Source organism: Thamnophis elegans, chromosome 13, assembly GCF_009769535.1.
Source record: "Thamnophis elegans isolate rThaEle1 chromosome 13, rThaEle1.pri, whole genome shotgun sequence".
In the NCBI taxonomy this organism is placed as follows: domain Eukaryota; kingdom Metazoa; phylum Chordata; class Lepidosauria; order Squamata; family Colubridae; genus Thamnophis; species Thamnophis elegans.
In genome coordinates, this window is record NC_045553.1 from 16,345,930 (window position 1) to 16,357,921 (window position 11,992).

Sequence of the window (11,992 nt, forward strand, 5' to 3'; positions counted from 1 at the left end):
GAGGTTTTTAAGAAGGGACCAGACAGTCACTTGTCTCAAATGGTGTAGGGTTTCCTGCTTGAGCAGACCTCAAAAGTCACTTCCAGCTCTATTCTGATTCGGTTAAGAGCTGTGGTGGTATAGTGGTTAGAAGACTAACTGCTGACTGCCAGAAGTTTTATTCTGATTGGCTCAAGGTGGATTCAGCCTTCCATCCTTCCAAGGGGGTGGGTGTAAAATGAGGACCCAGGTTGTTGGGGGCAAGAGGCTGACTGCAAACCACTTAGAGAGGGCTGTGAAGCACTGTGAAGCGGCATATAAGTCTAAATGCTATTGCTATCTGGCCCCTGGCAGCAGATAACTGGATGGAGACTGGCACCTCTTGACCAAAACTGGGCAACATGCAGCCCCACAGATGGCCTTGAGGTGCCCCTCTCCTTTGCTGTCAGACATGGACTGGGCCTGGGATGATGGGAAGGCCACCAAGTTGTACCTTGCTGTCTGGGCCACACAATGTCTTGAGTGGATGCAGGAAGAGCTACTCTTCCAGAGCGAAGGACAACCACATGTCCACTCCCAACCAGTTCAGGACCTTTGATACACCCTGAGCTCAGCATGGGAGGGGGGATTTCTCAGAGCAGGATCTTGTGAACCCTCCCAAGGCTTTTTAAGACTGGGAAGGGGGGCATTCTGCAATGCAGACCATTGGTAAGATTCAATAGCTCTGTTCACAATATAGGTAATCCTCATTTAACAACACAATTGGCATTTACGGCTCAGTTGTTAACTAAAGCAGTCACTAAGTGAAACTGTGACCGGCCTTTTGACCTTACTTCAGCTTCCCTTTGCTTTACAGGTTTGTGAAGGTTATAAATTCTTTTTTTATCACCATTGTAACTGCAAATGATGTCTAAATGAGCCATTTGTTAAGTGTGGACTACCTGTACGCTAAACAGAACCAAATGAACAAAAAGCCAACATGTTTTACCTCGTTCGCATGTGAATTATCTTATGACGGCTCAGTTCACAGGATGCACTAAGACAGTGTTTCTCAACCTTGGCAACTTTAAGCACAGCTGGCTGGGGGATTCTGGGAGTTGAAGTTCACAGGACTTAAAGTCATCAAGGTTGAGAAACACTGCACTAAGATAAAGGCAATGGTGGGATTCACAAACATAACAGAAACGCAAGTTACACAATTCCATCTTAGCCTAAAAACTACTGGATGGTGGAGTGCAACCTTTAACAGCTGGGACTGTGATCTCTTCAGCTGATAGAGGCTTCCAGCACATTTGCTGGGGACCTCTGAACTCTGGCATTTGTCCCAGCCAGGTGAATCAGGAATGAATTCCCAGAACCTCTTGCCAACATGCTGGGACTTGCATTCCCAATACGTACTTAAGGGTGGTAGCAAGTAGAGAAGCTTGTGCTGAAGATGATAACTGTTGTTATGATGCATCAAGTCGCTTTTGACTCCTGGGTGCCTCTCTCGGCTTCTAACCTGGACTTTCAGTGCTTTATGAACATTCCTTATTCTCTGGAGAACACTTAAGAGTTTCCTGAAAGGAAGGTTCAGAAAGTGTAGGATGGGTGAACACTCATTTGGTGGATCTTGGACAAGCAGAGCACCCATGGAGTGCATAGGCTCAGCCTTTTCAGCCCCTTTGGGTTGGTTTCCAAGGTATCAACCAATATTCAAAAATAACCAGCAGTTACCAAACAGCAAATGTCCCAACCATTCAGAAAGCTCTAGGCTTGAGCAGTGGGCCAAAACAGATGTGAGGAGAAACATGCAGTTCTGCATCATGGGAGGAAGACACGTAAGGCTAGGATGGGGAAGACCTGGCTTAGTAGTAGGGCCAGTCTTGTCTTTGTTAAAACTAAGACATGAACATGGGAATTACTACAAAGGCAAATGCTATTTTGGTATCTATTAGCAAGATTGTCCAGATCACAGACATTAATTTTACTCTGGAGGAGGTGAAGGCAGCTATTCGTGCAATGAAGGCTCCAAGAAACCACATCCAGCAAAGGCTGAAGGAGGTGGGTATATTTAGTGTGCAGAAGAGAAGGCTGGCAGAGGTACGACAGCAGGTCTTCAGATCTCCCCAGGGTTGCTGTGAGGGCAATGGAGTGGGCTTCTCCTTTGACACCCAAGAGGGCAGGGTCAGGATGAAGAGATGGAAACTACAAGGAAGCAGGTTCAGGTTGGATACAAGGAGGAAATTTCTACAGGGAGGAGCTGTCAACCAGGGGCTGCCTCTTAGGGTTCCCTCCTAGATCTTCAAAGGCAACTTTCTCTCTGAGCTGCTTTAGCAGATCCCGCCCAAGTTCATGGATTTACAACCTCAGTGAAATAATAGTGGGTCAGTTACCAGAAATTCAGTCTAGGGATCTTTTCCCCCTCCCCCAAAGATGGAAGCAGCTGTGAGAAAAGACTCCATTTTGTTTTTTAAAACTACATGTTATTTAATTTTATTTCTTTTAAAGAATTGGATCCCAAAGAGCTCATAGGGATTAGTGTATATTGATCACATCCAATTTCACCACCAACCAGAATACTGTTTACTGGATTTTTTTTCTATGTTAATTTTAATGAAGACAAAAATTGGGTTGCTACATCATTCCACATTCATTAGTCCTAAGTATTCAGTAAACATTACTCACTGGGAGATTTCACACATTGCCAAAGCCAGGATTTAAACAAAAAACAAAAAAAACCCAATGATTTACTGTATAAACTAAATCAGTGTTTCAAATTTGGCAACTTAAAGATTTGTAAATTTTAACTCTCACAATTCCCCAGCCACATTTTAAAGTTGCCAAGTTTGAAAACATTGACTTGCCCATTTTGTGCTGCCATTTATGCGATACACTGTATCATTACTTAGGATTGGATCTTCTTGCAATTGTGTTTTTTTATTTGTTTTAGTAACTATGTTCTTAATTATTTTTAGATTCCCTTAAACCTTTTGATTTTCTCTGCGTATAGAAAGATGTGATACTTCTTTTGTTCAGTATTTTGTTTGTTTGTATCTGCCTTAGGGCCTTGTAATAAATTAGATTTGTTTTGAAAAACACACAACTAAATTGATGAGTCAGTGATGTATACTAGACCATAAACCATGATTTACAATTCACAGGAATTGGGTTCACTCCAAACTCCCTTGCAAACTACCTTTATGTGGTTCCAGAAATATTTAAGAATTTTCTCTATGTTGCTTTTGGGAACTTTTCAGGCTGTCTGTCAGAACAGAAACTGGGAAATAAATCATTTCATGCACATTTGGAAGGGGAGGCATATCCAAAAACCAAGATTGGGACTGTGCAAAAGCCATATGTTTTTTACCCGAGTTGCACACAGGTAGAAAGAGGGCTGTATTTACTGTGCAATGGCCATCTTACTTTTTTTGCCCATCCCTGCACACACTCCTTTGCACACCCCCTAACCTGTTCAGTCCCCATTTCTCTTTAATAGTTGCTTCTCAGCCTTGGCAGCTGTGTGGATTTCAATTCCCAGAATTCCCCAACCAACATCCATACAACTTAAAGTGGCCACTGAGAAACACTGAATTAGATTTTGCCAAAGTTGAGAAAAACTGCTTTTGAGGGGAGAGGCGGAGGGAATTGGGGATGGGGGAACCTCAGAAACCCCCTGGCCTGCTTGCCATCATTGCGGGGGGTGGGGGTGGAAAAATCCCTGTTATCCCCTGGTGGTCACCACAAACCACAAGGGGCCCTTGGGATCCAAATCTCCTAATTCTCAGGCATTTGTGGGGCCTGCTGCAACCCAGAACATCTGGGGGACCCCAGTGGGGTGTCCCCAGATGTGGAGCCATGATCAGAGGTGGGTTTCACATAATTTTACCACTGGTTCATCACACACTGAAAATGTGAGTGCTTGCACATGCTTGCTTGCTTCATGAACATGCGTGCCTTCCATGCTCACGCCTGCAGCTTGCACACGTCCATGCAGCTTAGAAAACATGGCTAAATAGGACAGCATAGCGCATGGGCAGGTGGGCAAGGCCACCCACATGTCACGACTACCGGTTGTGAACAGGTCTGAAATGGCTGAATACCACCACTGGCCATGATCCTGTGTCCCCCAGAGGCTGCTCTAGGTGGAGTTGACTTGGCCACCCTACCCAGCTGTCTTGGCCAATGTGGCTACTGGCCAGCTGTGGTGGATCATGGCAGCCCCACAGGCTCTGGAGCTCTGATATTGGAGCCGAGACAGAACGCTTCTCTCCCTGGCAGGATGGAGGCCACACAAGGAAAAGATTGGCGGCATCCGATTCTCTTCCTGATGAGAAACAGCCGGCCTGTGAGGGGGACAGCTGGAGCCAAAGGTCAACGTCTTCCACCAGGCTAGGGGGAGGGGGAGGCACAAAGGGCACCGTGTTTCTTTCAAGAGGGGCCCTGGAGGACCAAAGGCATGGCGGCTGAACACAGCCAGGTTGCAGCCGAAATAACCTGAGCAGCACCCCTCAGCCTCGGTCCAAACCCCCATTCTTGCTGGGAATGATGGGAGCTGCAGTCCAATGCTTATGGGAGACATCAGGCCAAGAAAGTCAAAGCGGGTATGACCTCCCCGGCAGCCAATGTTTTTCATGCTGGTTTCATCTTCAATCTGAAACATCCCAAAAGAAGTCAAAAGAAACCCTTGCAGTGAAAAAGAGGAACTGAAGTTAGTCCAGTAGTGAACTCTTCCTGTTAAGGGAAAAGGTGGAGAATTAGCATTAAAAGTAGAAGAGAAGCAACTGAGGTGCCTTCTAGCATCTCTGCTCTTCCCAGGCTTTTCCCGGGCTTTGTTCACCCAGAGATGCTAGAAGGCATCTGAGAGGCAATGAAGATGAATTTGAGCAAACTTCAGGAGGCAGTGGAGGATGGGAGTGGGGGCCTGATGTGCTGTGATTCATAGGATTGCAAAGAGTGACTTAGCGGCTGAGCAACAATCTCAGGTGTACCCAAAGGTGCTTTTTCGAAAGGTAACTGGACTTTCCTGGGTTTTCCTTTCTTGGAAACATTTGGCTTCTCACCCAAGAAACTTCTTCAGTTCTTCAGCTTCTTGGATGAGAAGCGAAAGGTTTTCAAGGGGGGAAAAAACCAAGGAAGTCCAGTTGCCTTTTAGGAAAGCACCTAATCATGGTTTGGATGATGGAGAAGCTCCATAGACATCCCAGGAGGATGCACAATTGAGGCCCCCAGTACACAATTGGCTGGAAAGTTTGCTCCCAGGACCATCCTAGTAGACGGTCCTGCTGCCCCTGCTTGGTTGCTCAATGCCATACCTTGATCCTGGGGGGAGGGGGAGCTGACTGAGACCTTTGGGGAGCTCCTGAAAGGTTTGCACAGACAACTCCCCCTCTGAGAATCAGGGCTCCCAGGCTTGGTCAAGATGGCCTGTTGAGGTTCGCCCACCCTCAGTCATGGAGTGACTCAATTCGCTCCCTTCGGTTGAGAAGATTCATTCCAGGATGGTGCACGAGATGATGTGGGGCCAGGCACCAATGGGTAGCTACCCCCCCCCCCCAGCTCAGAAACTGCCTCCGAGTTTAGAAGTTCCTTTTATTTTTCAGAGTATCATGAAAGATTATTCTCAGATAGGTTCCACCCCAAGTAACCAGAGGGGGAAAGAAGTAAAAAATGTGTCTGAGACTAAATGACCCCCCAATGACAACTTGAAGCTGTGTGGACTTAAACTCCCAGAATTCCCCAGCCCCCTTTGCTTGTGGCTGGGGCTGATGGGAGTTGGAGTCAAACAATGTCTTATGTATCCCATGCCCCATCTTATGCCATGTTCTTGTCATCTTTTTTCAATTACAGGTAATCCTCAATTTACAATAGTTCATTTAGTGACCTTTCAAAGTTACAACAGCATGGAAAAAAGTGACTTATGACCATTTTTCATACTTATGACCATTGCAGCACCCCCCATGGTCATGGGATTTACATTCGGATGCTTGACAACTGGTTCATATTTATGACGGTCGCAGAGTCCCAGGGTCACAAGATCCGCTTTTGCAACCTTCTGATGAGCAAAGTCAATGGGGAAGCCAGATTCACTTAACAACCAGGTGATTAATTTAACAACTGCAATGTTTCACTTAACAAAGTTGGCAAGAAAAGGTGTAAAATGGGTAGTCATAAAAAGTCGTAAAAATCATAAAATGGGGCAAAACTTACTTAACAACTTAACTGTTTCACTTAGTAACATACACTTTTGCGACCACCTCACAGGCAAAGTCCGGGGGAAGCCAGAATCACTTAACAATGTGTTATTAACACAATAACTGCGATGATCCAGTTAACAACTGTGGCAAGGAAGGTCGTAAAATAGGGCAAAATTCACTTAACAAGTATTTCACTTAGCAAGAGAAATTTTGGGCTCGATTTGGGTCGTAAGTTCAAGGTCAACGTTTACAGACGCTCCTATACAGTTATCCCTAAAAAGCCACATTTCTCCAAATTTTGCATTGCTGTTTGCCATTTCTTTTTTAAAAGGGTGGCAAATAGCATAAAAATGCATCATTTTAAAATGAAAATAGTTTGCCTAAAATTGTCTTAGGCAGAACTTCCAACAGAAGGGCAGAAATATTGTGCAAACTGACTCAATATGTTTGTGGAAACATTTTAAAAAATTGTTAAGTTTCTCCAACTGTGCCAGATAAAGTAAAAAACAAAAGGCAAAATGTTTATTCATTTTCAGTCTCACCAAAAGGAAGAAAAGGGCCCAACTTCCCTGAAAATAATACAGGTGGTCCTCGACCCCAATGGAGCCCAGAGTTTATGGGCTTAACAGAGGGAAACAATCAAGTGAGATACTAATACCATTCAATAAAGCCTTAGTAAGACCACATCTAGAGTACTTCATCCAGTTTTGGTCACTACACTATAAAAAAGACATTGAGACTCTAGAAAAAGTGCAGAGAAGAACAACCAGGATGATGAGGAGACTGGAGGTTAAAACATACAATGAACTGTTGCAGGAACTGGGCATGGCTGGTCTAGTGAAGAGAAGGACCAGGGGAGACATGAAGAGACTGAACTGTCTGTCAGAAATGGTGTGGGGTCTCCTGCTTGGGTGTGGGGTTGGCCTAGATGACCTACAAGGTCCCTTCCAACTATGTTAATCTGTTATCTGATAAATAAGGGACACCCTGTCTGGGAAACCATCTCTCAGCCCTACTTCAGGGTGCCTGTCTGGAAGCATCTCTCCCCAGTTTGGCCAGACAGCTTCCAGGGAGGCCCTGCCTATCCTCAGCTTTGGACTCCCAGACCCCCCCTTCTGCCATTGGGGGCAGGGAGGGAGGGAGGGAGGGCAGATTGGAGACTGGGGGGTGGAGGGCTGGGGAGGTGCATCCAGGCTGGGAGCCGGCCTGGGAACTCAGCAGAGAGCAGCAGGGAGGGGAGGCTGGAGTGGAAGTGATTTGAATGAGAACGAGTGGAGCGGTTGAATAGCTGCTTTTATTCCTGTCCGAGAGCCTTTGTCAGCCCACCGCATGGGAAGCACAAAAGCCGCCTTCCCCTCCCCCCTCTCGGAATTCATTGGGTTTTAATTGGTTCTCAGGTGGGGGAGGAGAGGGGGCTTGGCACGGGGAGGGATTCCTTAAAGAGACCCTCTCACACCCACCTCGCACTGGGGAAGCGGGGCTGGAGGAGCCAAAAGTGGGGGGGGGGAGGAAGAAGATTAGGGGAGCCAGGATGAGGGTCTCACAAAGGGAGGAGAAGGAAAGTCCACCCACTTCTGGGCATCCCCCAACTCAAGGCGACAGAAAAGAAACCGCCAACTTCTGCAAGAGATGAGAAGGGGGCTCTCTGACCCACCCAGGGCAAAAGCCTGACCTTGAGTAGCAGTAGAAAGGGTCCCTCAGCCTCCTCCTTCCATTTCTCACTCCCCCCCCCCAATTTCTGCTCATAAATATCTGCATCTGGGCCTCTCTGCCCCATTGCAACTCCGGTCAACCTTCAGACTGTCCGGTCCACCTTCAGACTGTCCAGAGGCAGCTTTTCTGCAGCACAGGGATGGGGACCCCCAATCTCCCCCCTCTCAGGCCCGCCTTTCATGCCACCATCAAAGGCAAAGCAGTCCAGGAAGTGGGGGGGGGGGGAGAGTCCCTGATGCAGGAAAAGGCCCTGGGGCTTTGGGGAGCAGGAAAGGAATTGAGGATAGTGATAGCTAAGTGCAGGAAGGCTGCCTGAATGCTGGTTTCCCTCCGCACCAAGAAACCTCTACAAAGGGTTCCATATTCTGGGGCAGGAGCAGGAAACTTTTTCCATGGGGTGGTCTGGGGTCCCCACAAGAACAAAGGGTGCAGCTGGGAGAAAACTACATTTGCTCAGCTGAATCTGATTTTAATTCACTGCACACCCTTATATAATGAATTATTTCCTTCCTCTGCTTAATAACAGTGACTGAGGGGGATCTTGGAGTCTTAGTGGACAACCAGCTAAATATGAGCCAGCAGTGAGTGGCAACAGCTAAAAAAGCCAATGCAATCCTAAATTGCATTAACAGAGAGATTCAATGAAGATCAAGGGAGGTCCTAATACCACTCTATAAAGCCTTAGTAAGACCACACCTAAAGTACTGCATCCAGTTTTGGTCACCACACTATAAAAAAGATGTTGAGACTCTAGAAAGAGTGCAGAGAAGAGCATCCAAGAGGATTAGGGGACTGGTTGCAGGAACTGGGCATGGCTAGTCTAGTGAAGAGAATATTTGAAGGATTGCCATAGACAGAAGTGGGGGTCAAGCTATTCTCCAAAGAACCTGAAGGGCAGACAAGGAACAATAGATGGAAACTGATCAAGGAGAGATTCAACCTAGAAATAAGGAGGAATTTTCGGGCAGTGAGAACAATCAACCGATGGAACAGAAGTTGCCTGGAAGTTGTGGGAGCTTCATCCCTGGAAACTTTCAAGAAGACGCTGTAAGAAAAGGTGTAGGATCTCCTGTTTATGCGGGGGGCTGGACTAGATGACCTGCAAGGTCCTTTCAACTCTATTCTGTTCTGCTATTATCTTATGCTCTGGTCATCCTCTGGAAGGCCGCACCCAAAGTGTCCAGAAGTCATCTAGAGGTTACCAGCCATGACTCCTAGGCCAGATGTAGTCAAAAACATCAAGATGGCAGCCACAACCACAATGTACAATCAAAGCAATATACATAAAAAAACACATTTGTGGCTGCCATCTTGTTATTTTTGAGCACAACCTAGTCATGAGGCTTCCTGTCTCATTTGTGGTGCCTTTCAGTTTGCTGGGAGTGCAGGTCTCCCAGCCATGGTTTTCCTCCAGAGCTGCCTTCTTCTTCCATGGCTGAGGGGCTCCCCCAAGATCATCCTTTGGGTCAGTCCTCCACCCAGATGGGAGCCCATGAAAAAGTCCTCTCCGCTGGGCTCTGTGGGGGCTATGGGGGGCTTTTCCACAGGGAGGCACACCTGCGGGAACCCCCTCCAAGGAGGGTTACAAGCACTCTGTTACAAGCCAGGAACAAGTGGACTGAAGAAAGTGATTGCTAACAGCCAATAGAATACATGGTCTTGCATAGGAACAGGAAACTCAAGTGCAAAGCCCAAGAGAAGGTATAGAAGCCACCCTCTCTCAACTTCATTTGGTCAGCTGCCCAGAATCATCCATGTGGTTCTGCTCCATTATTAAACCATCTTTCCACTCAGCCTCCATTTTGTCTCCAGTGCCCTTCCCCCCAGGCTTGGAACTGAACCAGATGGATATTTCTTCCTGCAACGGCAGCCAAACATCAGATACACCATGTAGCCTCTTTCCAAACTAACAAATGTTATTATAGGGCATCAGCTTGTGCGAGTTGCAGCTCACTTCATGTGTGGTTGCCCTGTTGCATTGGATGGTGTTTAGCTATCCATGCCTGGGATGAAAGGGACTGCAGCTCACCCAGGCTGATGTCTTTTTGTAACATTTCTTAACCTGGAAAGGTGTTCCCACACCCCTTTTGGTCTTTGTCCTTCTCAAGTAACACTGAAGAAGAGGTTTTCCATAGAATTCAGTTTCTCCAGAAGTTGCAGAAAAATCTCTTGTGGGCCCGCAATAGAGCATTGCTCTGGTCAAGGTTGATGTGGTATCATCTCAGCTGTCCACGTTGGGAGTAGTCCTGAGAAGGCTGTCCACATAGAGTGGTCAAAATGTCCCCATGGAGCCAGGATGGTCCAAAAGAAACTGAGATCCCAAAGGTGCTTTTTCAGGAGGCCCCTGGACTTCCTTGTTTTTGCTTTGAATAGGTTTCACTTCTCATTCAAGAAGCTTCTTCAGCTGTGACTGGATGGTGGGGAATGAAAAGATTTATACTCCTTGCAGACAGCTGGTCATTTGCATCCTTTTAGAGGGTTGTTGAGGCCACTTGGAGGTTTGTCTCTGTCCTCAGGGTCACCTGAGTAGTGCTAGAAAGTCTAATTGCCTCCTGAAAAAGCACTTTTGGGACAACCATGACCTGGATGACTTGAAAATCTCTACAGATTAAAACAAACTGAGTTTCACTGTTGCAACCACCAATCTTAACTTGTTTTGACCACACACCACAGACACCCCTGCCTGGTGCAGGAGACAAAGATGGCTTGGCTTCAGAATTGCATTCTGGCCTTTCAGAACTAAGATGGAATCCTACCAAATCGGGAAGCCATAGAATCTGGAGAAAAAGCAAAGGGAAATGACCTGGACGGGATCCCATGCGAAGCGAAAGAACGTCAAATCTGGTTTGCCCTTTGATGGCGGGCGACCAGGAATCCCAGAACTGTAGTCTGCACTGGAAAGCTAGAACAATAAAACCACTTCAGCAAAGATTAGGGAGCAATAACAATCCCCGCCTGTGGTTGTCAGGAAGACGACAACATAGATGTCTCCGTGAATGCAGAGACAGGGCAGCCTTTGATCAACAAATGACAGTTTCAATGTGACCTTGGCTGATGTTTTTTTTTTTTTTAATTTATTTTTATTTAAATGTTACAGTTAAATAGATAAAAAGAATTACAAACTATTGCTGGTGAAAATTCATGGCATATTACGTGTCTCTGAAGGAACAAAGATGGCACAATGGTGGGATTGGCAGTTAGAAAGTAAATTCCGGCTGGCAAAATCTCTCTGGAAAAGGGAAACGTCATGAAATCACCCTCTTCTACTCCAGACAACCGCTACTCATAAGTAATTCAATTTGATCTGATAAGCCCTGTAGATGTCATCGTCTGGAATGCTCTCTTCCGTGGGAAATGGCCATCACTGATGCTGCTCCTGACGGCTTGAAGCCCATGTTTGCAACTGACGGTTGTATATAGAGTTTCAATATCCATGATAGCTAAGATAGTGTTGCCAAGAAGATTGCCAAAGAGTTTCAGTTTTCTTAGGAAGATTGTGGTGTCTCTTATGTAGACGGTGCTGGTAGTATAAGGTTTAAGTTCATAAATTCAGATATTGCAGCTATTAAGGTTCCAAGCTTGAAATAATGGGATTATCTGAATTGTTTGATCTGTGTATTTTTAGAAGGAAGAACTCCTGGAGTGTTTTCTCTATAGAAGCGGTCTTTTATGTCCTTAGGAGTTTATTTCATAAGGCTACATACTGTAGTTCTTTCTGATATGTTGCTGTAGGATCTGAGAGTAGAAGTTAGTAAAATTTAGCATTGCAAATGTGCTTTTCAGCTTTCTTAATATGATCAACCGCATTATTGCATGGGGAAGGTTGGGGGGTCGGCATGATCTCTACTTATGAATCCTCCTTGGAGAACACATTGGTGGATCCAACAGTGTTGGACAATGATGGCTGCATATCTATGTCCAACTTCTTATTCATGAGAGTATTGTTTAAGTTTCAAGCAACAACAAAAAAAGTTTCAAAGGTTGTACTGTTGCTTCAGTTCCAAAAAAATCTTTTCTGCACTTGTTTGAGTCAGATACAATTCTTGGGGATCTGATGATACTTTGATGTAGTTTTCATGGATTGAGGTATCATCGCACACTGAACTGGTCTTCTCCAAAAATAG